Genomic DNA, 22,734 nt, shown 5'->3' on the forward strand with positions numbered 1-22,734 from the left:
TCTATCTTCCATCTCTTTGGGTAGCCAACGTCTTCCCCCCCCCTGACATTCTGCTGCTATGTTTCACCATTTAAATTATTTAGGCTTACTAGACTAGTTTATAGACATCAAACTTTTGAATGGGCTCATTAGAGCGAGGTTTTATTGGAAGTGGGGAGTCTTTTGAGATTAGGACAGGGTTTTATGCTTTTCAGTTCATCTCCAGAGCATGTAATACCGTTCACTGTGGTAACCACCTTGCTTCGCCTCCGTACGGTTTCTTTAGTGTGCATGTAAAGAGAATTTGTTCATTTAGTTTCTTTAGGCTATTCTATTAGACGATTGGTTGGGGGGGAAAGTGTCATCTTATCACATGAACATTTTTAAGAACACTTAATGAAGGACTTCTAGCTGGCCATATCAAATCAACGGGTGTGGAAAAACAAGTGCTTTCTGTAGGTTTTTGCTGTCTGGCATATTCATCCGGTCAGTGGAAGGTTAGGCCTATATGCTGCAGCTGATTTGGGGCTAGGCCGTGACGGGAGAAACAACACACCGAATGTAGCCAAAGTTAAATAGTAGTCTGTGCATATTATTGTCAATCTGCCATGTCATATGTTCATGAATCTTCATCCTTACCACTCGATTATCAGCTCAGACGAGAGACCCACGGCCTCAACCCACGTTCTTGCGGGGTCTAACCTGTCTGAATGTGCCGGTTAATCGCAGACGCACTCTCTCACGAGTTTTTGCTTTTCGCGTTGGTCTTGGTCTGAGACATCAGTGCTTGATGGAGCTGCAGGCTGTGCTGGTGTGAGTGAGGGGCGGGTCGAAGGATGCTGGATTTGGGTGGTGCTGGAACACAGCTGTGTGTGAAGCAAGACGATCCCTTTGCACAGCACTCCCACTCATCTGGAAAGCCTTGCGTATTTATTCCACACTAAGTCACAGGACAGACTAGAAAAAGGAACATCATGTGAATACATTCCCAGAGACCATACAGATGTAGGATCTTCATTTGAGCCAGTTTGCCACGGCATGAAAATACTCCTGGAGTAACAGGAAATGGTTTATAGTTCATGGACATTTTTTTTTTGTAGGAGTTGATACATGTGTCATTTGGGCAAATCAAGTCAGACATTTTAAAGTGGAAATTACACCCTTTAGAAGCCTTGTTAAACCTTGAATACACTACACATGTGCATTTCCTGCAATGCAGAACAACTATAATTTCGGGGTGTTGCTGTCTGTTTGTGTCTTCCTGTTAGTCTGTTCTGTATGTGACTGATAAGGTAGGTCATTATGAGTGCTGTGACGTGCAGACAGACAGAGAGATGTCTAAGTTAGTACATATACCTTCTGATCAGAGGGAGGAGGGAGACACTGGTTTCACTTCCTCTATTGAACTCAGCCCTGACTTCCAATAATACCACAGACGACATGTAGTTAAATATAGTGGAATCAGCCCCTGCCCATTCCCCTTAGTTCTTTATGTGTGTTTTATCTGATCAATAGAAATAACAGATAGTTATTCTTCAAATCAGTCATTGATTTAGCCTATATGCCACGTGCATCCACTGCATGCGTACTGGGTTAGTAAGGGGCATTACAGTGTTGCAGTGATACAGTGGGTTTGATTCTGTTTGTGTGATCTGACGACACGTATGTGTCTGAGTGTCGGGTAATGTACAACAACATACAATCTGATTTTGAATAGGTAGGGCGAATTCACATATACAATATCCCCATTGCACTAGTCTGCAGCTGTGCTTTTCTGTTGCCAGTATCACCCGGGCAACGCTAAACCACTGGCTTCTGCAGACGTCAGCGCTATTCCGCCTTCTAAAGTCCGGGCTGGCGCATAAAATATCGTCTGCAGCTTGTGCTTGGCCTCAACATTGATCATACGTGACGCTCCAGGTCGGTGTTTTCTTCTCCCCTCCGTTGTGATCTGCTGTAGTGTGTGGTGAAGAATGAAACTAGATAAATGAGTATGGTGATGGAGGGCTATATCTCAAGCCCAACAGAGGACACGCTTTATAGGAGATAGTTGTCTGATAGCCCCAGTCCACCTGTGTGTATCGGCTGCGAGTGGCAAGTGATAATAGAGGAAGTCTGTGTGGGGAAGGGAGTGTGTGCCTGTGTGTGTGTGTACTTACATATGTGTGTATAATCTGTCGCCTTTAACAGCCTCCTGTTATGATTTTCTATACTGAACAAAAATATAGAGTTACAGTTCATATAAGGAAATCAGTCAATCAGTCAATTGACTCCTCAGCAACCCCCCTCCCCCCGACGATCCTGCAGGTGAAGAAGCCGGATGTGGAGGTCCTGGTCTGGCTAGGTTACACATGGTCTGCGGCTGTGAGGCCGGTTGGATGTATTGCCAAATTCTCTAAAACAACATTGGAGGTGGCTTATGGTAGATAAATTAACATTAAATTCTCTGGCAACAGCTCTGGTGGACATTCCTGCAGTCAACATGCCAATTACACGCTCCCTCAAAACTTGAGACATCTGTGGTGTTGTGTGACAAAACTACACATTTTAAAGTGGCCTTCTATTGTCCCCAGCACAAGGTGCACATGTGTAATGATAATGCTGTTTATTCAGCTTCTTGATATGCCACACCTGTCAACTGAATGGATTATCTTGGTAAAGGAGAAATGCTCACTAACAGGGATATAAACAAGTTTGTGCACAAAGTTCTGGGATTTCTGGGACTTTTTTTATTTCTGCTCATGAAACATGGAACCAACACTTTACATGTTGAGATTATATATTTTTTCAGTGTAATTTAGGTCTCACACGTGTCATAATCAAAGCTATTCAGCGTGAATTCGCTGTTAGTTGGTGTTTTTCTCCAGTGACGTTCAAGTGTGAATGCCTGCTTGTGAGTCATGGTTTTAGAATGCTGATGAGGAATCTCTGCAATTCAATTTCACTCCATGAGCTCACTCTGGGTTAGGGATTTACATTGTCGTCTGTGTCAGTGTGACTGACTGGGTTTGAATCCGGGTAATCTCTGTGCCACAAGACTATGTTAGCCCTCTGAGCTATAGCCTAGGCATTAGCTCGGGGAACACAGGTGTCCAGCAAGGTAACTCATCACCGTACCCCCATTATTAATTATACTAGATAGGGGTGTCCTAGGCAGGCGATTACGTCCGTTTCAGTGACGTTACTACCGAACCGTGTCTAGATGTTCATGGTCAGAACGTATCAGTGACCATATGACGGAGGTAAAAGTTTTCCCGGTCGGTACTGTTCGAGTGTGTGAGATGAGTCCCCTCATCTGAGCACTGAACCCTGAGCTGTCACCTGTGAGTGATGTTCCTGTGCAGTGGCCCGGGGCAGACGACGCCGCTGAGTACTGAATGCACAAACCCAGGCCGTTGTTAGTGCAGATGAATGCTCTCAATGGACAGTCAATGCAGCCAGCCATGCAGGGCTGCTCCGCTCTGTAACAAAGGTGATGAATTGAATCACTGCTAGAGGTACTCAGGTACTCTAGTATGTTTGTCCCAGCCCCTGAAAGTCCAATACACACTCAAATGGAGGGGAGGAGAGGAGTGTTGCAGAGATACAGATGTGAGAGAGCACAGTAAGGTCAAGGCACTGATGAAGTACTTTTTTGTTGTGTGTGTTCTCCCCCCACTGGGTACTGCTACTGTATTTGTTGTTAAACCAAAATTATTTGCACACATTAACTGTCTATAAAGTGTGTGAAAGCCAGTGTGCTCAGAAAGTACTTAAGGAAAAATACTTGAATGTACAATTTAAGTCATTTTTTGGGGGGTATTTTTTATTTTTTTAACTAGGCAAGTCAGTTAAGAACAAATTCTTATTTTCAATGACTGCCTAGGAACAGTGGGTTAACTGCCTGTTCAGGGGCGGAACGACAGATTTGTACCTTGTCAGCTAAGGGGTTTGAACTTGCAACCTTCCGGTTACTAGTCCAACACTAACCACTAGGCTACCCTGCCGCCTGTATCTGTACTTTCCTCTACTATTTATATTTTTGACGACTTTTACTTCACTACATTACTATAAAAAATAATGTACTTTTTACCTTTTTTCTGACTCGTTACATTTCAAATGCCTAGCAGGACAGGAAAATTATAAAATGCATGCATTTATCAAGAGAACGTCCCTGGTCATCCCTACTGCCTCTGATCTGGCAGACTCACTAAACAGAAATGCTTCATTTGTAAATGATGTCTGAGTGTTGGAGTGTGCCCCTGGCTATCCATCATTTTTTAAACATTTTATTATTGTGCCACCTGTTTTGCTTAATATAAAGAATATTAAAATGTTTTCTACCTTTATTTGAAACCAAATACTTTCAGACTTTAACTCAATAATATTTTACTAGTTGACTTTTACTTTTACTTGAGACGATTTCTATTATAATTATATTAAGGTATCTTTACTTTTACTCAAGTATGATAATTGGGTACTTTTTCCACCACTTGTGAAAACTAATTTATCCTTATTGAGTTAGTAGCTAAGTGTTATTGTTTTTTCTATTGGTACAGACCACTAGCACCCTGGGAAATCACATTGAAGAGTGAACATGCTTTTACTAGAATGACGGTTAACAAGAAACAACCTACTTGGCACAGACGTCAATTCAATGTCTATTCCATGTTGATTCAATGTCATTTTGTTGAATTTACGTGGAAACAACATTGATTCAACAAGTGTGTGTCCAGTGGGAAGTTGACTTCCCCTGGGTAGTTAATGTTTCTCTAGCCAGACAAGAAGAAGACTAACTAGAGTTCATCAAATGTACTCAGAGTCTTAGGCAGACAGAAGCAGACTGAACCAGCGAATGGTAATCACACACAGAGGGATGATTCCAAGGTCTCCTTTTCGCCATTAAAAGTTGTGGAAGGATGCAGTTTGATCTCAGGGCACTCTCTATATCTCTCCATAATTGTAGCTCTCTGTGTCTGCCTCTGCTTCACTGTCTCTCACTGTCTCTTTCACTCTTCTATGTCTCTCTGTCTGTCTGCCTTGTTCTCTCTCTTGCTCACTCGCTCGCTCTCGTTCTCTCTCTAGCATCAAGGAGTCCCAGAGAGACAAGAGAATACTTCCAGCTCCTCTCACAATTAGACAAAGTGGTCCTATTCATCACATAATTGGAGTAATTAATTATTTCAGAAGTGAAGTGGAGTTGGGAGGGGGCGGGGTCAAAGTAAATTTATTCAGAATGAACTTGGATCCTGTCCCTGTGTTGTGGAGTAACGATCCCGTCTCTTACTTACGACATGCACTGCAGCATTAGGATGAACGGGGAAAAGTTCACTTAGGAATAAGTATGGTGAAGATGATGGTGAATTTTGACCTGGTTATTTGATATGGTGTGTTATTGTCTATGCAGCAGCAAAACCTGTGATATCCCTTGTGTGTGTTTAAAAAGCACATCTGAGTCTGTAGGTATCAACAGGTTAGTATGAGTATCTGAACCCAAGTGCTGTGGCAGATAGACTATCAACTTTAGTTAAACAAACCTCATGCAATGATAGATCTTCGCTTTGACAGTAGCGTTCTAGGTTCAGGGGTGTGTATTTTCACCACAGGAATGAACCGGCGGTGGCGCGAAAAGGCTGGGTTTTGATGAATAAACAAGTTGTGGGTGTGTCAAGACTTGGCTCCTTACTGGCCAATCAGAACATGCTCCATGGCTATGTGATTGCTTCAAGTTGTGTATTTACAGTCTTTCATCCTATTTGCGTTCTCATCAGCTTGAACGTTAGTCCGTTATAGCCTAGTTCGCCCCATATTTGCTAAATATGTTGAACATGTTTATAGTCCACATTGTTGTGCATTGAGGATGTCGTCCACACAGTGACAGTACGTACATACCCCAACCAGAAGCCATGGATTACAGGCAACATTCGCACTGAGCTAAAGGGTAGAGCTGCCACTTTCAAGGAGCGGGACTCTAACCTGGAAGCTTACAAGAAATCCCGCTATGCCCTGCGACGAACCATCAAACAGGTAAAGCATCAATACAGGGTTAAGATTGAATCATACTACACCGGCTCCGACACTCGTCTTATGTGGCAGGGCTTGCAAACTATTACAGACTACAAAGGGAAGCACAGCCACGAGCTGCCCGGTGACACGAGCCTACCAGACGAGCTAAATCACTTCTATGCAAGCAACACTGAGGCATGCGTGAGAGCATCAGCTGTTCCGGACGACTGTGTGATCACGCTCTCCGTAGCCGACATGAGTAAGACCTTTAAACAGGTCAACATACACAAGGCTGCGGGGCCAGACAGATTACCAGGATGTGTGCTCCGGGCATGTGCTGACCAACTGGCAGGTGTCTTCACTTTTCAACATGACATTTTCATTTTCAACATGTCCCTGGTTGAGTCTGTAATACCAACATGCTTCAAGCAGAACACCATAGTCCCTGTGCCCAAGAACACAAAGGCAACCTGCCTAAATGACTACAGACCCGTAGCACTCACATCCGTAGCCATGAAGTGCTTTGAAAGGCTGGTAATGGCTCATATCAACACCATTATCCCAGAAACACTAGACCCACTCCAATTTGCATACTGCCCAAACAGATCCACAGATGATGCAATCTCTATTGCACTCCACACTGCCCTTTCCCACCTGGACAAAAGGAACACCTATGTGAGAATGCTGTTCATTGACTACAGCTCAGCGTTCAACACCATAGTTACCCTCAAAGCTCATCACTAAGCTAAGGATCCTGGGACTAAACACCTCCCTCTGCAACTGGATGCTGGACTTCCTGACAGGCCGCCCCCAGGTGGTGAGGGTAGGTAGCAACACATCTGTCACGCTGATCCTCAACACTGGAGCTCACCAGGGGTGCGTGCTCAGTCCCCTCCTGTTCTCCCTGTTCACCCACGACTGCATGGCCAGGCACGACTCCAACACCATCATTACGTTTGCTGACGACACAACAGTGCCTGATCACTGACAACGACGAGAAAGCCTATTGGGAGGAGGTCAGAGACCTGGCCGGGTGCCAGAATAACAACCTATCCCTCAACGTAACCAAGACTAAGGAGATGATTGTGGAGCACCGAGCACGTCCCCATTCTCATAGACGGGGCTGTAGTGGAGCAGGTTGAGAGCTTCAAATTCCTTGGTGTCCACGTCAACAACAAACTAGATTGGTCCAAACACACCAAGACAGTCGTGAAGAGGGCACGACAAAGCCTATTCCCCCTCAGGAAACTAAAAAGATTTGGCATGGGTCCTAAGATCCTAAAAAGGTTCTACAGTTGGAAAATAGAGAGCATCCTGACCGGTTGCATCACTGTCTGGTACAGCAATTGCTCGGCCTCCAACCGCAAGGCACTTTAAAGGGTAGTGCGTACGGCCCAGTACATCACTGGGACAAAGCTGCCTGCCATCCAGGACCTCTACACCAGGCGGTATCAGATGGAAGACCCTAAAAATTGTCAAAGACCCCAGCCACCCCAGTCATAGACTGTTCTCTATACTACCGCATGGCAAGCGGTACCGGAGTGCCAAGTCTAGGACAAAAAGGCTTCTCAACAGTACCCCCAAGCCATAAGACTCCTGAACAGGTAACCAAATGGTTACCTGGACTATTTGCATTGTGTGCCTCCCCCCACAACCCCTCTTTTACGCTGCTGCTACTCTGTTAATCTTATATGCATAGTCACTTTAACTATACATTCATGTACACACTACCTAAATTGGTCCGACCAACCAGTGCTCCTGCACATTGGCTAACCGGGCTATCTGCATTGTGTCCCACCACCACCCGCCAACCCCTCTTTTTACGCTTCTGCTACTCTCTGTTCATCATATATGCATAGTCACTTTAACGATACCTACATGTACATACTACCTCAATAAGCCCGACTAACCGGTGTCTGTATATAGCCTTGCTACTCTTTTTTTCAAATGTCTTTTTACTGTTGTTTTATTTCTTTATTTACCTACACACACACACACACACACACACACACACACACACACCTTTTTTCCCCGCACCATTGGTTAGAGCCTGTAAGTAAGCATTTCACTGTAAGGTACACCTGTTGTATTCGGGGCACGTGACAAAAACTTGGATTTGTTTTGTAAATGCATTGTTTCAATCTGGAAATACATTGTTAAACATAGGCTATAGAATTAATACTGATATAGGGGCTAGGCCTACTGTAAATTGCAGTCTGGACATGGACATGCCAAACGTAGTCAATAAGCAAGATTAAATTCTCTAGGCTATCGATGAATCAAATCTAATAAAATAGAAGCTGTTCAGGAGCCTTTTGCACCTAGACTTGGTGCTCCGGTGCTGCTTGCCGTGCGGTAGCAGAGAGAACAGTCTGTGACTAGTGTGGCTGGAGACTTTGACTGGAGTCTTAGACAATTATTTGGGCCTTCATCTGACAACGCTTAGTATATAGGTCCTGGATGGCAGGAAACTTGGCCCCAGTGATGTACTGGGTCGTACGCACTACCCTCTGTAGCGCCTTACGGTCAGATGCCGAGCAGTTGCCATACCAGGCGGGGATGCAACTGGTCAGGATGCTCTCGATGGTGCAGCTGTATAACTTTTTGAGGATCTGGGGACCCATGCCTAATCTTTTTAGTCTCCTGAGGGGGATAAGGTGTTGTCGTGCCCTCTTCACGACTTTCTTGGTGTGTTTCTACCATGATAGTTTGTTAGTGATGTGGACACCAAGGAACATGAAGCTCTCGACCCGCTCCACTACAGCCCCGTCGATAAGGCCCAAAAAGAATGATTAATTCTAATCAAATCATAATAAAAACTTAACAACAACTTGTTTTAAATAGGCAATGTCTATATACAGTTACAGGTACCATAATTGCTCCCCTTGGGTGTATAATACAGACTTATATAAGGCTTAGACTATGTAGAGTTTTACGCACATCCAAACTTTTCACAGGAGCTGGATAAAGATCCAATATAAAGAGAAAGGAGGCATGTCCACTCACCGTTATACAGCTCGCAACTGTCATGTTTTATAAACATCATGGAACCATCTGACAGATCATATTTGCACTTCTCCAGAAATAGCAGGAGAAATCACAATACATTCAAGCCATGTACGTTCTCACCATAAACCCATGGACGGTAAATCTTTCTCCTAAGTAAAAAAAAAAAAATCAAATTAAACGACAAACAATCAATCTGATTTTTAAACCAACAACAATATTTCTAAATAGGATCGGGTCAGAAGCATGATGTCATAAATTGCATCTCTCGTTCCATGAGCATAAGGCAATGTGTGCACACTTAGTCCTAAGGGCTCTTCAGCAGGAGGCATGAATGCTTGTCCTATCCATTGAATAGAGTTCATTTAATATTATAAACTGGGTGGTTCAAGCCCTGAATGCTGATTGGCTGACCGTATACCACGGGTATGACAAAGCATTTATTTTGACGGCTCTAATTACGTTGGTAACCAGTTTATAATAGCACCTCGGATGTTTGTGGTATATGGCCAATATACCACAGCTAAGGGCTGTATCCAGACACCCCCTCTTGCCTTATTGCTTAAGTATACACTAACCCTACAATAAGCTTAGTTATAAAAACCTGTAGCCAATCTAGTTATTTTTTTATTGGCTTCAACTTGGAAATATTCGTCTACAGACATTGCATTCACATTTTGAAAATGTACTGCATGTTCAAGCCATGGACAATTGGACATTGCCCAAGAGCTATAATTAGATTAGCCTACCATCGCCTGATATGGCCTATTAGTGACTTTGCCACGTAAAAGGTAAACAAACAAATGAGCTAGGCTACAAGCGGATTCAGCACCAAGGACAGAGATCGGAATTCCCGCAATTTGACAGTTAGGTCCAACTGATGAAAGTGGAAGGTGTAATCTATCAACAAAATAATGGATCAAGGAGAACCAATAAACAGTCTTGTAATAACTGTATGTTCCTAAACAGACTTCCACATGGATCTAATTAGTCCAAACCTTTCACAGAAGCTGCATGGACAAAAATATTGTCCAATAAAAAGAAAAAAACTGGAATGTCAGTTGACTGTTTTGCTGCTCCTGATATTTGAATGAAACATTGGTCATATGTTACTGATTAGGCTGCTCTGCTGGCTAAATCGATTCCGTGACCGATTGCGTTGCCGCTAAGATCCGCTTTTGGTGAGTCTTAAATATCACCAGTAGCGCTGCCTGTCATTGGCACGTTGGTACACCTTTTTAAGGACACACCTCAAATATTTCCACCCCTCCCACCTCACCTCAAGCGAGCTGATGTAAGGTAGGTCAATTACAAAGCGCTTGCTTTTACAAGACAATATTGCGTAAGACCGCGTGTTTGACACTAGCGCCGCCATAACAAAGTCACATTTTCCAGCCTGAAAATAGAGCCCTATGTATGTTAATGTGATCTATGAGAATGCACGATAGCTATGTATGTTAACTATGTATAATAACGGCCCGTCATAGACGCTCCGTCAAGTGAAGCGATAGAGGCTTTCCCTCATCCTTTTAATATGATCATTCTCTTCTGTCTGAGGCCAACTGAAGAGGGCTGATATTCAAAAGGAAATGAGCTAAGAGGCTCTCTCCCTAACCCCGCCAACCCCCACTCCAACCCACCATTGCCCCCCTTAGCACCTTGGACTGAGATGTATCCACAACAGAAAAAGGTCACGGGGTCAACGTGCTATTAGCTTAGTCAAGAGAGTAAACAGTCAACCTCACGAGACAATCAATCACGTTTTTATTCACTCTATTCTTTAGAGTCGACCGCGACGGCTCTATTAACCACGCTCTTTATTATTCCGTATCATTTCGCTGTGCTTCCTGCGATAGCACCATTATGAGTGAATACATCAGTGTCTACTTCTATAATGCATTCACATTTCTCATTTTAAAAGCACTCTCTGTAATTGAAACCCTTTTCCGCCACAGAACGCTGAGTAAGTAAGTCATTGGCAGGGTTACAGTATTACGGCTGTGGGGGTTGAGGGGGGTTGAGGGGTAGGCACGAATAAAAGCATGTGAAGAGAATGGATGAAACCTATTGATTGAGACATGAAAAAGCTGAAATGCCCAGGCAACGAGTGACCTAATTTTTATCAATAGGTTTTGCTCTCACATCGTTTATCATCCTCTTGCTGCTTCTGCTTCCCCTCAGATGTATTGAAGCCATTCAAGTCATTATTCTCAAGGAAGTCACATCTTAGGGCAGTGGTAATCACATTTTTTCAGTGGGGACCCCATTTTCTTCAGACAGAATTTCTTGGGACCCCATTTAACAACCTAACCTTCAATTCATTCATCAAAAATGAAACCAATAAAATACATTATATCATTAAGGTTGTATTTTTTGAATGCTATTTTTCAAAAACCCATACCATAATCTGTACTCTTCATTTTTTTTGTTCCTAAAAAAATAAATATATATACAGTTGAAGTTGGAAGTTTGCATACACTTAGGTTGGAGTCATTAAAACTAGTTTTTCAATCACTCCACAAATTTCTTGTTAACAAACTATAGTTTTGGCAAGTTGGTTAGGATATCTACTTTGTGCTTGACACAAGTAATTATTCCAACAATTGTTTACAGACAGATTATTTCACTTAATTCACTGTATTACAATTCCAGTGGGTCAGAAGTTTACATACACTAAGTTAACTGTGCCTTTAAACAGCTTGGAAAATTCCAGAAAAGTATGTCATGGCTTTAAATAGGCTAATTGACAACATTTGAGTCAATTGGAGGTGTACCTGTGGATGTAGTTCAAGGCCTACCTTCAAACTCAGTGCCTCTTTGCTTGACATCATGGGAAAATCTAAAGAAAGAAAAAATTGTAGACCTCCACAGGTCTGGTTCATCCTTGGGAGCAATTTCCAAACGCCTGAAGGTACCATGTTCATCTGTACAAACAATAGTATGCAAGTATAAACACCATGGGACCACGCAACCGTCATACCGCTCAGGAAGGAGACGCGTTCTGTCTCCTAGAGATGAACGTACTTTGGTGCAAAAAGTGCAAATCGATCCCAGAACAACAGCAAAGGACCTTGTGAAGATGCTGGAGGAAACGGGTACAAAGGTATCTATATCCACAGTAAAACGAGTCCTATATCGACATAACCTGAAAGGCCACTTTGCAAGGAAGAAGCCACTGCCCCAAAACCGCCATAAAAAACCAGACTACGGGTTGCAACTGCACATGGGGACAAAAATTGTACTTTTTAGAGAAATGTCCTCTGGTCTGATGAAACAAAAATAGAACTGTTTGGCCATAATGACCATCGTTATGTTTGGAGGCAAAAGGGGGAGACTTTCAAGCCCGAAGCACACCATCCCAACTGTGAAGAACGGGGGTGGCAGCATCATGTTGTGGGGGTGCTTTGCTGCAGGAGGGGCTGGCGCACTTTACAAAATAGATGGCATCATGGGGGAGGAAAATTATGTGGATATATTTAAGCAACATCTCAAGACATCAGTCAGGAAGTTAAAGCTTGGTCGCAAATGGGTCTTCCAAATGGACAATGACCCCAAGCAGGCTTCCAAAGTTGTGGCAAAATGGCTTAAGGACAATAAAGTCACGGTTTTGGAGTGGCCATCACAAAGCCCTGACGTCAATCAAAAAGCATGTGCAAGCAAGGAGGCCTACAAACCTGACTCAGTTACACCAGCTCTGTCAGGATGAATGGGCCAAAATGCACCCAACTTATTGTGGGAAGCTGGTGGAAGGCTACCTGAAACGTTTGACCCAAGTTAAACAATTTAAAGGTAACACACTCAATTAGTATTAGGTAGCATGTAAACTTCAGACCAGCTGGGAATGTGATGAAATAAATAAAAGCTGAAATAAATCATTCTCTCTACTATTATTCTGACTTTTCACATTCTTAAAATAAAGTGGTGATCCTAACTGACCTAAGACAGGGCATTTTTACTAGGAAAAATGTCAGGAATTGTGAAAAAACTGAGTTTAAATGTATTTGGCTAAGGTGTATGTAAACTTCCGACTTCAACAATATTTATATATATATATATATTCAGTTGAAATCCTCAGTACCCCCTCCCCCACGACTTTGAATACCACTGTCCTAGAGGTTTAAGGTTGACATCTTAATCTGTAAATCATATTATATTGTGTGTGTGAGTGCTCTTGTGTGCCCTCTGAGCCTGCTTTAGCCAAATTAGGGCTCGTGTCTACCCTTTCTCTCAAATCACAGCACATATGTTGTATTGGACCACCTGTTTAGATACTGCAATCTTAATTACCCCACTGTAATTAATTTAAAAAGCTAACAAAGTACAGCGCTGCAGTGAAAGCTTTTAGCGTCCTGTACAACTGTGAATGCTTCAAACCTTCAAGAGGGCAGGTCTGCTATGTCAGTCTCTCTGACCACAGGCTATTTTTCTTCCACTTCTCAGTGCAAAGTTAACGCTTCAACACTTTCTGGGATTGTTGTTTGCTTGGGTAACCTAAACGATTGATGTGTTTTCCCTCTGTCAGCAGCTCCAAGTTCAAGGTGTAGTAGGAGATACCTTTTATAATGGAATCTAACCTCTTTCTGAGGTGATTTTCAAATCTTCTGGGCTGAGGCGATTTTCAAATGTTCTGGGCCGGTGCCCAAGCCTCGCCCTAAAGGACATTCAAAGGTATTCATCTAATGAACCATCTATTCGACCCCCCTGGTTTAATGCTGATAAAGAGAATCGAGACCCGGCTGTGAAAAATGAGCAATCTTTGACCTCAATTATCCCGGCTCACTAACGGCTCAAAGGAAAGATGGAGTATTCTCTACTCCTCTTTTGAAGGTGGATTATAAATGTTTTATGTTTCAGCTGCGAGATGTCAGATTAGTTGAAATACTGTAGGTCTATTTTTAGTTGAAATACTGTAGGTCTATCTTTAGTTGAAATACTGTAGGTCTATCTTTAGTTGAAATACTGTAGGCCTATCTTTAGTTGAAATACTGTAGGTCTATCTTTAGTTGAAATACTGTAGGTCTATCTTTAGTTGAAATACTGTAGGTCTATCTTTAGTTGAAATACTGTAGGCCTATCTTTAGTTGAAATACTGTAGGTCTATCTTTAGTTGAAATACTGTAGGTCTATCTTTAGTTGAAATACTGTAGGCCTATCTTTAGTTGAAATACTGTAGGTCTATCTTTAGTTGAAATACTGTAGGTCTATCTTTAGTTGAAATACTGTAGGCCTATCTTTAGTTGAAATACTGTAGGCCTATCTTTGGTTGAAATACTGTAGGCCTATCTTTAGTTGAAATACTGTAGGCCTATCTTTAGTTGAAATACTGTAGGCCTATCTTTAGTTGAAATACTGTAGGTCTATCTTTAGTTGAAATACTGTAGGTCTATCTTTAGTTGAAATACTGTAGGTCTATCTTTAGTTGAAATACTGTAGGCCTATCTTTAGTTGAAATACTGTAGGTCTATCTTTAGTTGAAATACTGTAGGTCTATCTTTAGTTGAAATACTGTAGGTCTATCTTTAGTTGAAATACTGTAGGTCTATCTTTAGTTGAAATACTGTAGGTCTATCTTTAGTTGAAATACTGTAGGTCTATCTTTGAAATACTGTAGGTCTATCTTTAGTTGAAATACTGTAGGTCTATCTTTAGTTGAAATGAAATACTGTAGGTCTATCTTTAGTTGAAATACTGTAGGTCTATCTTTAGTTGAAATACTGTAGGTCTATCTTTAGTTGAAATACTGTAGGTCTATCTTTAGTGGAAATACTGTAGGCCTATCTTTAGTTGAAATACTGTAGGTCTATCTTTAGTTGAAATACTGTAGGCCTATCTTTAGTTGAAATACTGTAGGCCTATCTTTAGTTGAAATACTGTAGGTCTATCTTTAGTTGAAATACTGTAGGTCTATCTTTAGTTGAAATACTGTAGGTCTATCTTTAGTTGAAATACTGTAGGTCTATCTTTAGTTGAAATACTGTAGGTCTATCTTTAGTTGAAATACTGTAGGTCTATCTTTAGTTGAAATACTGTAGGTCTATCTTTAGTTGAAATACTGTAGGCCTATCTTTAGTTGAAATACTGTAGGTCTATCTTTAGTTGAAATACTGTAGGTCTATCTTTAGTTGAAATACTGTAGGTCTATCTTTAGTTGAAATACTGTAGGCCTATCTTTAGTTGAAATACTGTAGGCCTATCTTTAGTTGAAATATTGAGGTTGAGACGTGTGAAATATATCTTTGGATTAGTTAAGATGAGTTATGGTACTGCTGACAACATGGGATTTCTGTGCTCCAAAATGTTAGTCGTCCTGATATGCTACACTAAAACGTTTTATTTTGGCTCTGAAACATTTCTTTGGTTTTGCTTTCTGAGGGCTGAAAATGTTTTGTCAAATCATTTTCGGAGCTGCAATCCTCCGTCCGACCTCCCTTGCCCTAAACATGTGACATCTGCAGCCACGCATTCACAAGCATTAAACCATTAACTCTTTAACCGTATGTCTTGTGACGGCACAACCCAATTATGTCAACCCAAACCAAAGCATGCAGAGCAGCACAGGAATGTTCCATCAGTGTTTTGCTGTTCATCCAGAAATGAAATCACTGAGTGCAGTTTGTACGTCATGTATTGTCTTAGACTAAAATACGCTGAAACAAAGCTATCAGTCTCTCCTTGTCTCATAGTGTTTCACAGTGTCCTAGCTAAATGTGACCAAGGGTCAGCATAACTGCCTACTAATGTTTGTCCAGTCTATACAGCCATAGTTGTACATTTACCAAATTTGGTTCAGTATCTCTGTGACTTGCATTAGCTCAGTATCTGTGTCTCTTAAGTGTCTCACATTAGCTCAGTGTTTATCCATGTCTCATATCATCACGTTGTCTCACTCTATCGCAGTGCCTCTCATTGTCTCACGTTGTCTCACTCTAGTTCAGTGTCTCTCATTCTCTCACGTTGTCTCACTCTAGTTCAGTGTCTCACGTTGTCTCACTCTAGTTCAGTGTCTCTCATTGTCTCACGCTGTCTCACTCTAGTTCAGTGTCTCTCATTGTCTCACGTTGTCTCACTCTAGTTCAGTGTCTCACGTTGTCTCACTCTAGTTCAGTGTCTCATTGTCTCACGTTGTCTCACTCTAGTTCAGTGTCTCTCATTGTCTCACGCTGTCTCACTCTAGTTCAGTGTCTCTCATTCTCTCATGTTGTCTCACTCTAGTTCAGTGTCTCTCATTGTCTCACGTTGTCTCACTCTAGTTCAGTGTCTCTCATTCTCTCACGTTGTCTCACTCTAGTTGTGTGTCTCTCATTGTCTCACGCTGTCTCACTCTAGTTCAGTGTCTCTCCTTCTCTCATGTTGTCTCACTCTAGTTCAGTGTCTCTCATTCTCTCACGTTGTCTCACTCTAGTTCAGTGTCTTTCATTCTCTCACGTTGTCTCACTCTAGTTGTGTGTCTCTCATTGTCTCACGCTGTCTCACTCTAGTTCAATGTCTCTCATTGTCTCTAGTTCATTGTCTCACGTCTCACTCTAGTTCAGTGTCTCTCATTCTCTCACGTTGTCTCACTCTAGTTCAGTGTCTCTCATTATCTCACGTTGTCTCACTCTAGTTCATTGTCTCACATTGTATCACTCTAGTTCAGTGTCTCTCATTGTCTCACGTTGTCTCACTCTAATTCAGTGTCTCTCATTGACTCACGTTGTCTCACTCTAGTTCAGTGTCTCTCATTGTCTCACGATGTCTCACTCTAGTTCATTGTCTCACGTTGTCTCACTCTAGTTCAGTGTCTCTCATTGTCTCACGTTGTCTCACTGTAGTTCAGTGTCTCTCTGCTGCCTGTCTTCCCTTCAGTTTATCCTTGCCCAGGTCTGTTGAGAAGTGCTAGTGAGCCGAGTGAGCCTTGCGGCCATCAGGCCAGCCCCGGGGCATGTGACGTCCATGTCACTGTGACACTGTGACCATATGCTGGTCTCCCTGCTCAGCCCAGCACCTTCCTTACTCCTGGCCCATTTTTAGCCATCACCACTGAGCTTCATAATTTCCTTTGTGTCAGCACCTCCTGAGGCAGCAGCTGCTCAAAAGCAGCTCCGTACACTCACGGTATAGCCATGCACATACACGCGTACAAACACATTTAATACTGCCCTTTACATACTTACAGCACGAGGCTGCTGAGAGGACGGCTCGTAGTAATGTCTGGGATGGAGCAAATGGAATGGCATCAAGCACCTGGAAACCAGGTGTTTGATGTATTTGATACCATTCCACTGGTTCCGCTCCAGTCGTTCCCATGAGCCTGTCCTCCCCAATGAAGGAGCCACCAACCTCCTGTGACGTACAGCATGTACCGGTCCACAAGCTGACTTGAGGTGATTGGCTGAGCTCCTGCCCTAACCACAGTACAGCGTATCACAAAAGGTACAGCCTTGTATATAGTGCAGAAATCACTGCATTGTGCGAGCATGTGCGCGTGTGTGTGTGTGTGTGTTAGAGGTCGAGCGATTAATCGGAATGGCTGATTAATTAGGGCCGATTTCAAGTTTTCAGAACAATCGGAAATCGGTAATTTTGGGCACCGATTTGCCGATTTTTATTTATTTATTTTTATACCTTTATTTAACTAGGCAAGTCAGTTAAGAAACACAGTCTTATTTTCAATGATGGCCTAGGAACGGTGGGTTAACTGCCTTGTTCAGGGGCAGAACGACAGATTTGCACCTTGTCAGCTCGGGGGATCCAATCTTGCAACCTTACAGTTAACTAGTCCAACGCATTAACGACCTGCCTCTCTCTCGTTGCACTCCACAAGGAGCCTGCCTGTTACGCGAATGCTGTAAGGCAAGGTAAGTTGCTAGCTAGCATTAAACTTATCTTATAAAAAACAATAAATCATAATCACTAGTTAACTACACATGGTTGATGATATTACTAGATATTATCTAGCGTGTCCTGCGTTGCATATAATCTGACTGAGCATACAAGCATACAAGTATCTGACTGAGCGGTGGTAGGCAGAAGCAGGCGCGTAAACATTCATTCAAACAGCACTTTTGTGCGTTTTGCCAGCAGCTCTTCGTTGTGCGTCAAGCATTGCTCTGTTTATGACTTCAAGCCTATCAACTCCCGAGATGAGGCTGGTGTAACCGAAGTGAAATGGCTAGCTAGTTAGCGCGGGCTAATAGCGTTTCAAACGTCACTCGCTCTGAGCCTTCTAGTAATTCTTCCCCTTGCTCTGCATGGGTAACGCTGCTTCGATGGTGGCTGTTGTCGTTGTGTTGCTGGTTCGAGCCCAGGGAGGAGTGAGGAGAGGGACGGAAGCTATACTGTTACACTAGCAATACTAAAGTGCCTATAAGAACATCCAATAGTCAAAGGTTAATGAAATACAAATGGTATAGAGGGAAATAGTCCTATAATTCCTATAATAACTACAACCTAAAACTTCTTACCTGAGAATATTGAAGACTCATGTTAAAAGGAACCACCAGCTTTCATATGTTCTCATGTTCTGAGCAAGGAACTTAACGTTAGCTTTCTTACATGGCACATATTGCACTTTTACTTTCTTCTCCAACACTTTGTTTTTGCATTATTTCAACCAAATTAAACCAAAACATTATTTACTTGAGGCTAAATTGATTTTATTGATGTATTATATTAAGTTAAAATAAGTGTTCATTCAGTATTGTTGTAATTGTCATTATTACAAATAAATAAACACAAATCGGCCGACTAATCGATATCGGCCTTTTTGGCCCTCCAATAATCGGTATCGGCGTTGAATCTGGATAAGAATAAGAGATACAAGTAACAAGTAATTAAAGAGCAGCAGTAAAAAATAACAATATGCCGGTACAGAGTCGATGTGCGGGGGCACCGGTTAGTTGAGGTGGTATGTATATGTAGGTAGAGTTAATTAAAGTGACTATGCATAGATGACAACAGAGAGTGTCAGTGGTGTGGATGGGAGGGCAAATGTGAATAGTCCGGGTAGCCACTTGACTAGATGTTCAGGATTCTGTTAAGGTTTTCTTCCGGTGAAGGAGAGGCGGACCAAAATGCAGCGTGGTTATTTTTGTACATCTTTAATAAAGATGAAAATAGAACAATCTACAAAACAAGAACCGTGAAAAACCAAAAACAGCCCTATCTGGTGCAACAAACACAAAGACAGGAACAATCACCCACGAAACACTCAAACAATATGGCTGCCTAAATATGGTTCCCAATCAGAGACAACGATAAGCACCTGCCTCTGATTGAGAACCACTTCAGGCAACCATAGACTTTTCTAGATAACCCCACTATACCACAATCCCAATACCTGGGGCGGCCCTTCAGGAAGTCCAGGATCCAGTTGTTGAGGATCAGCATAGCGGATGTGTTGTTACCTACCCTTACCACCTGGGGCGGCCCTTCAGGAAGTCCAGGATCCAGTTGTTGAGGATCAGCATAGCGGATGTGTTGTTACCTACCCTTATCACCTGGGGGCGGCCCATTAGGAAGTCCAGAGGGAGGTGTTTAGTCCCAGGGTCCTTAGCTTATTGATGAGCTTTGAGGGCACTATGGTGTTGAACGCTGAGCTGTAGTCAATGAATAGCATTCTCACATAGGTGTTCCTTTTGTCCAGGTGGGAAAGGGCAGTGTGGAGTGCAATAGAGACAGTATCATCTGTGGATCTGTTGGGGTGGTATGCAAATTGGAGTGGGCCTAGGGTTTCTGGGATGACTGTGTTGATGTGAACCATGACCAGCCTTTCAAAGCACTCATGGCTACAGACGTGAGTGCTACGGGTCAGTAATTATTTAGGCAGGTTACCTTAGTGTTCTTTGGCACAGGCACTACGGTGGTCTGCTTAAAACATGTTGGTATTACAGACTCAGACAGGGAGAGATTGAACATTTCAGTGAAGACACTTGCTAGTTGGTCAGCGCATGCTCGCAGTACACGTCCTGGTAATCCGTCTGGCCCTGCGGCCTTGTAAATGTTGATCTGTCTAAAAGATCTTACTCACATCGGCTGCGGTACAGCTGGTGCTTGCATGCGTGTTTCAGTGTTACTTGCCTCGAAGCGAGCATAGAAGTAGTTTAGCTCGTCCGGTAGGCTCGTGTCACTGGGCAGCTCTCGGCTGTGCTTCCCTTTGTAGTCTGTAGTGGTTTGCAGGCCCTGCCACATCCGACGAGCATCAGAGCTGGTGTAGTACGACTCAATCTTAGTCCTGTATTGATGCTTTGCATATTTGATGGTTCTTCGGAGGTCATAGCGGGATTTCTTATAAGCTTTCGGGTTGGAGTCCCAATCCTTGAAAGCAGCAGCTCGTAACCTTTAGCTCAGTGCGGATGCTGCCTGTAATCCATGGTTTCTGGTTGGGGTATGTACGTACTGTGGGGACAACGTCATTGATGCATTTATTGATGAAGTCAATGATAGATGTGGTGTACTCCTCAATGCCATTGGAGGAATCCTGGAACATATTCCAGTCTGTGCTAGCAAAACAGTCCTGTAGCTTAGCATCTTCTTCATCTGACCACTTCTTTTGTTGATCTAGTCACGGGTGCTTCCTGCTTTAATTTTAGCTTGTAAGCAGGTATCAGGAGGATGGAATTATGGTCAGATTTGCCAAATGGAGGGCGAGGGAGAGCTTTGTATGCATCTCTGTGTGTGGAGTATAGGTGGTCCAGAGTTCTTTTCCCTCTGGTTGCACATGTAACATGTTGATAGTAATGAGGTAAAAATTATTTAAGTTTCCTGCATTTCCTGCAACTCTGCATTAAAGTCCCCGGCTACTAGGAACGCCGCCTCTGGGTGAGTGTTTCTTTGTTTGCTTATGGCGGAATACAGCTCATTCAATGCTGTCTTGGTGCCGGCCTCTGACTGTGGTGGTATGTAAAGAGCTATGAAGAATACAGATGAAAACTCTCTCGGTAGGTAATGTGGTCTGCAGCTTATCATGAGAAACTCGACCTCAGGCGCGCAATGGCTTGAGACTTCCTTAGATATCGTGCACCAGCTGTTTTTTTACAAAAATACATAGACCGCCGCCCCTTGCCTTACCAGGCGCCGCTGCTCTATCCTGCTGGTACATCGTATAACCAGCCAGTTGACATTGTCGTCGTTCAGCCACGCCTCCGTGACGCATAAGATGTTACAGTTTTTAATGTCCCGTTGGTAGTTTAATCTTCCCAATAACTCATCCATTTTATTGTCCAAAGATTGCATGTTTGCGAGCAGAATTGAGGGGAGTGGGGATTTATTCGATCGCCTCCTACTCCTCAGAAGGCAGCCCGCCCTCCGGCCTCTCTTTCTCCGCCTCCTCTTCACGCAGAACACTGGGGTCGGGGCTTATTCCCGAGGGAGCCGTATATCCTCTGCCTTGGGCTCATCAGAGTCGTGAAAGAAGAAAAAGGATTCTGCTAGTCCATGGTGAGTAATTGCAGTCCTGATGTCTAGAAGTTATTTTCGGTCATAAGAGACAGTAGCAGCAACATTATGTACAAAAATAGTAAAACAAAAAAAGTTACAAACAACGCAGATAAACGAACACGTAAAGCATCTCCCTTCTGCTTCGGCGCCATTTTGACTAAAATACTCAACTGGCTCTGATGCTAGGCTCTGCTACTATGCTCTGCTACTAGGATCTGTTACTACAGTAGGCTCTGCTACTAGGATTTGCTACTACAGTAGACTCTGCTACTATGCTCTGCTACTAGGATCTGCTACGACAGTAGGCTCTGCTACAACAGTAGGCTCTGCTACTATGCTCTGCTGCTAGGCTCTGCTACTACAGTAGGCTCTGCTACTAGGCTCTGCTGCTAGGTTCTGCTGCTAGACTCTGCTACAACAGTAGGCTCTGCTACTAGGCTCTGCTACTACAGTAGGCTCTGCTACTAGGCTCTGCTACTACAGTAGGCTCTGCTACTAGGCTCTGCTGCTAGGTTCTGCTACTATGCTCTGCTGCTAGGCTCTGCTACTACAGTAGGCTCTGCTACTAGGCTCTGCTACTAGGCTCTGCTGCTAGGTTCTGCTGCTAGACTCTGCTACTACAGTAGGCTCTGCTACTAGGCTCTGCTACTAGGATCTGCTACTAGGCTCTGCTACTAGGCTCTGCTGCTAGGCTCTGCTACTAGGTTCTGCTACTAGGCTCTGCTACTAGGCTCTGCTACTAGGCTCTGCTTCTAGGCTCTGCTACTTGGCTCTGCTGCTAGGCTCTGCTGCTAGGCTCTGCTACTAAGTTCTGCTACTAGGCTCTGCTACTAGGCTCTGCTTCTAGGCTCTGCTTCTAGGCTCTGCTACTAAGTTCTGCTACTAGGCTCTGCTACTAGGCTCTGCTGCTAGGCTCTGCTACTAAGTTCTGCTACTAGGCTCTGCTACTAGGCTCTGCTGCTAGGCTCTGCTACTAGGTTCTGCTACTAGGCTCTGCTACTAGGCTCTGCTACTAGGCTCTGCTTCTAGGCTCTGCTACTTGGCTCTGCTGCTAGGCTCTGCTGCTAGGCTCTGCTACTAAGTTCTGCTACTAGGCTCTGCTAGCTCACACCACTCCACAACACTAAGCTAATTGAAGTGGGTCTGTGCCAGAGCAGGCAGTGCAGGGTGCGCATCCCCCCTCCTCTTTTCTCCTCCCTCTCTTCTCTTCTACGTGACAGGGAGTGTCCCTGCTCATTTTCATCAGAGCGAGAGGTTTCAGGAGACTTTCTTTAGGCCACAGCTGGTTTGTGCCCACCAGGCCCCTGAGTCAATAATGGCAGTGGGATATGAGCTGCGGCCTGCCAG

At 43.4% G+C, this 22,734-nt stretch overlaps 1 protein-coding gene across 6 annotated transcripts in view; it reads left to right on the top strand.

Annotated features, from left to right (window-relative positions):
* LOC112252886 (protein quaking) overlaps positions 1-22,734 on the top strand; it is a 111,521-nt gene that overhangs the window by 1,735 nt on the left and 87,052 nt on the right. The window lies entirely within an intron of this gene.

Source organism: Oncorhynchus tshawytscha, linkage group LG06 (assembly GCF_018296145.1).
Source record: "Oncorhynchus tshawytscha isolate Ot180627B linkage group LG06, Otsh_v2.0, whole genome shotgun sequence".
NCBI classification, from domain to species: Eukaryota; Metazoa; Chordata; class Actinopteri; order Salmoniformes; family Salmonidae; genus Oncorhynchus; species Oncorhynchus tshawytscha.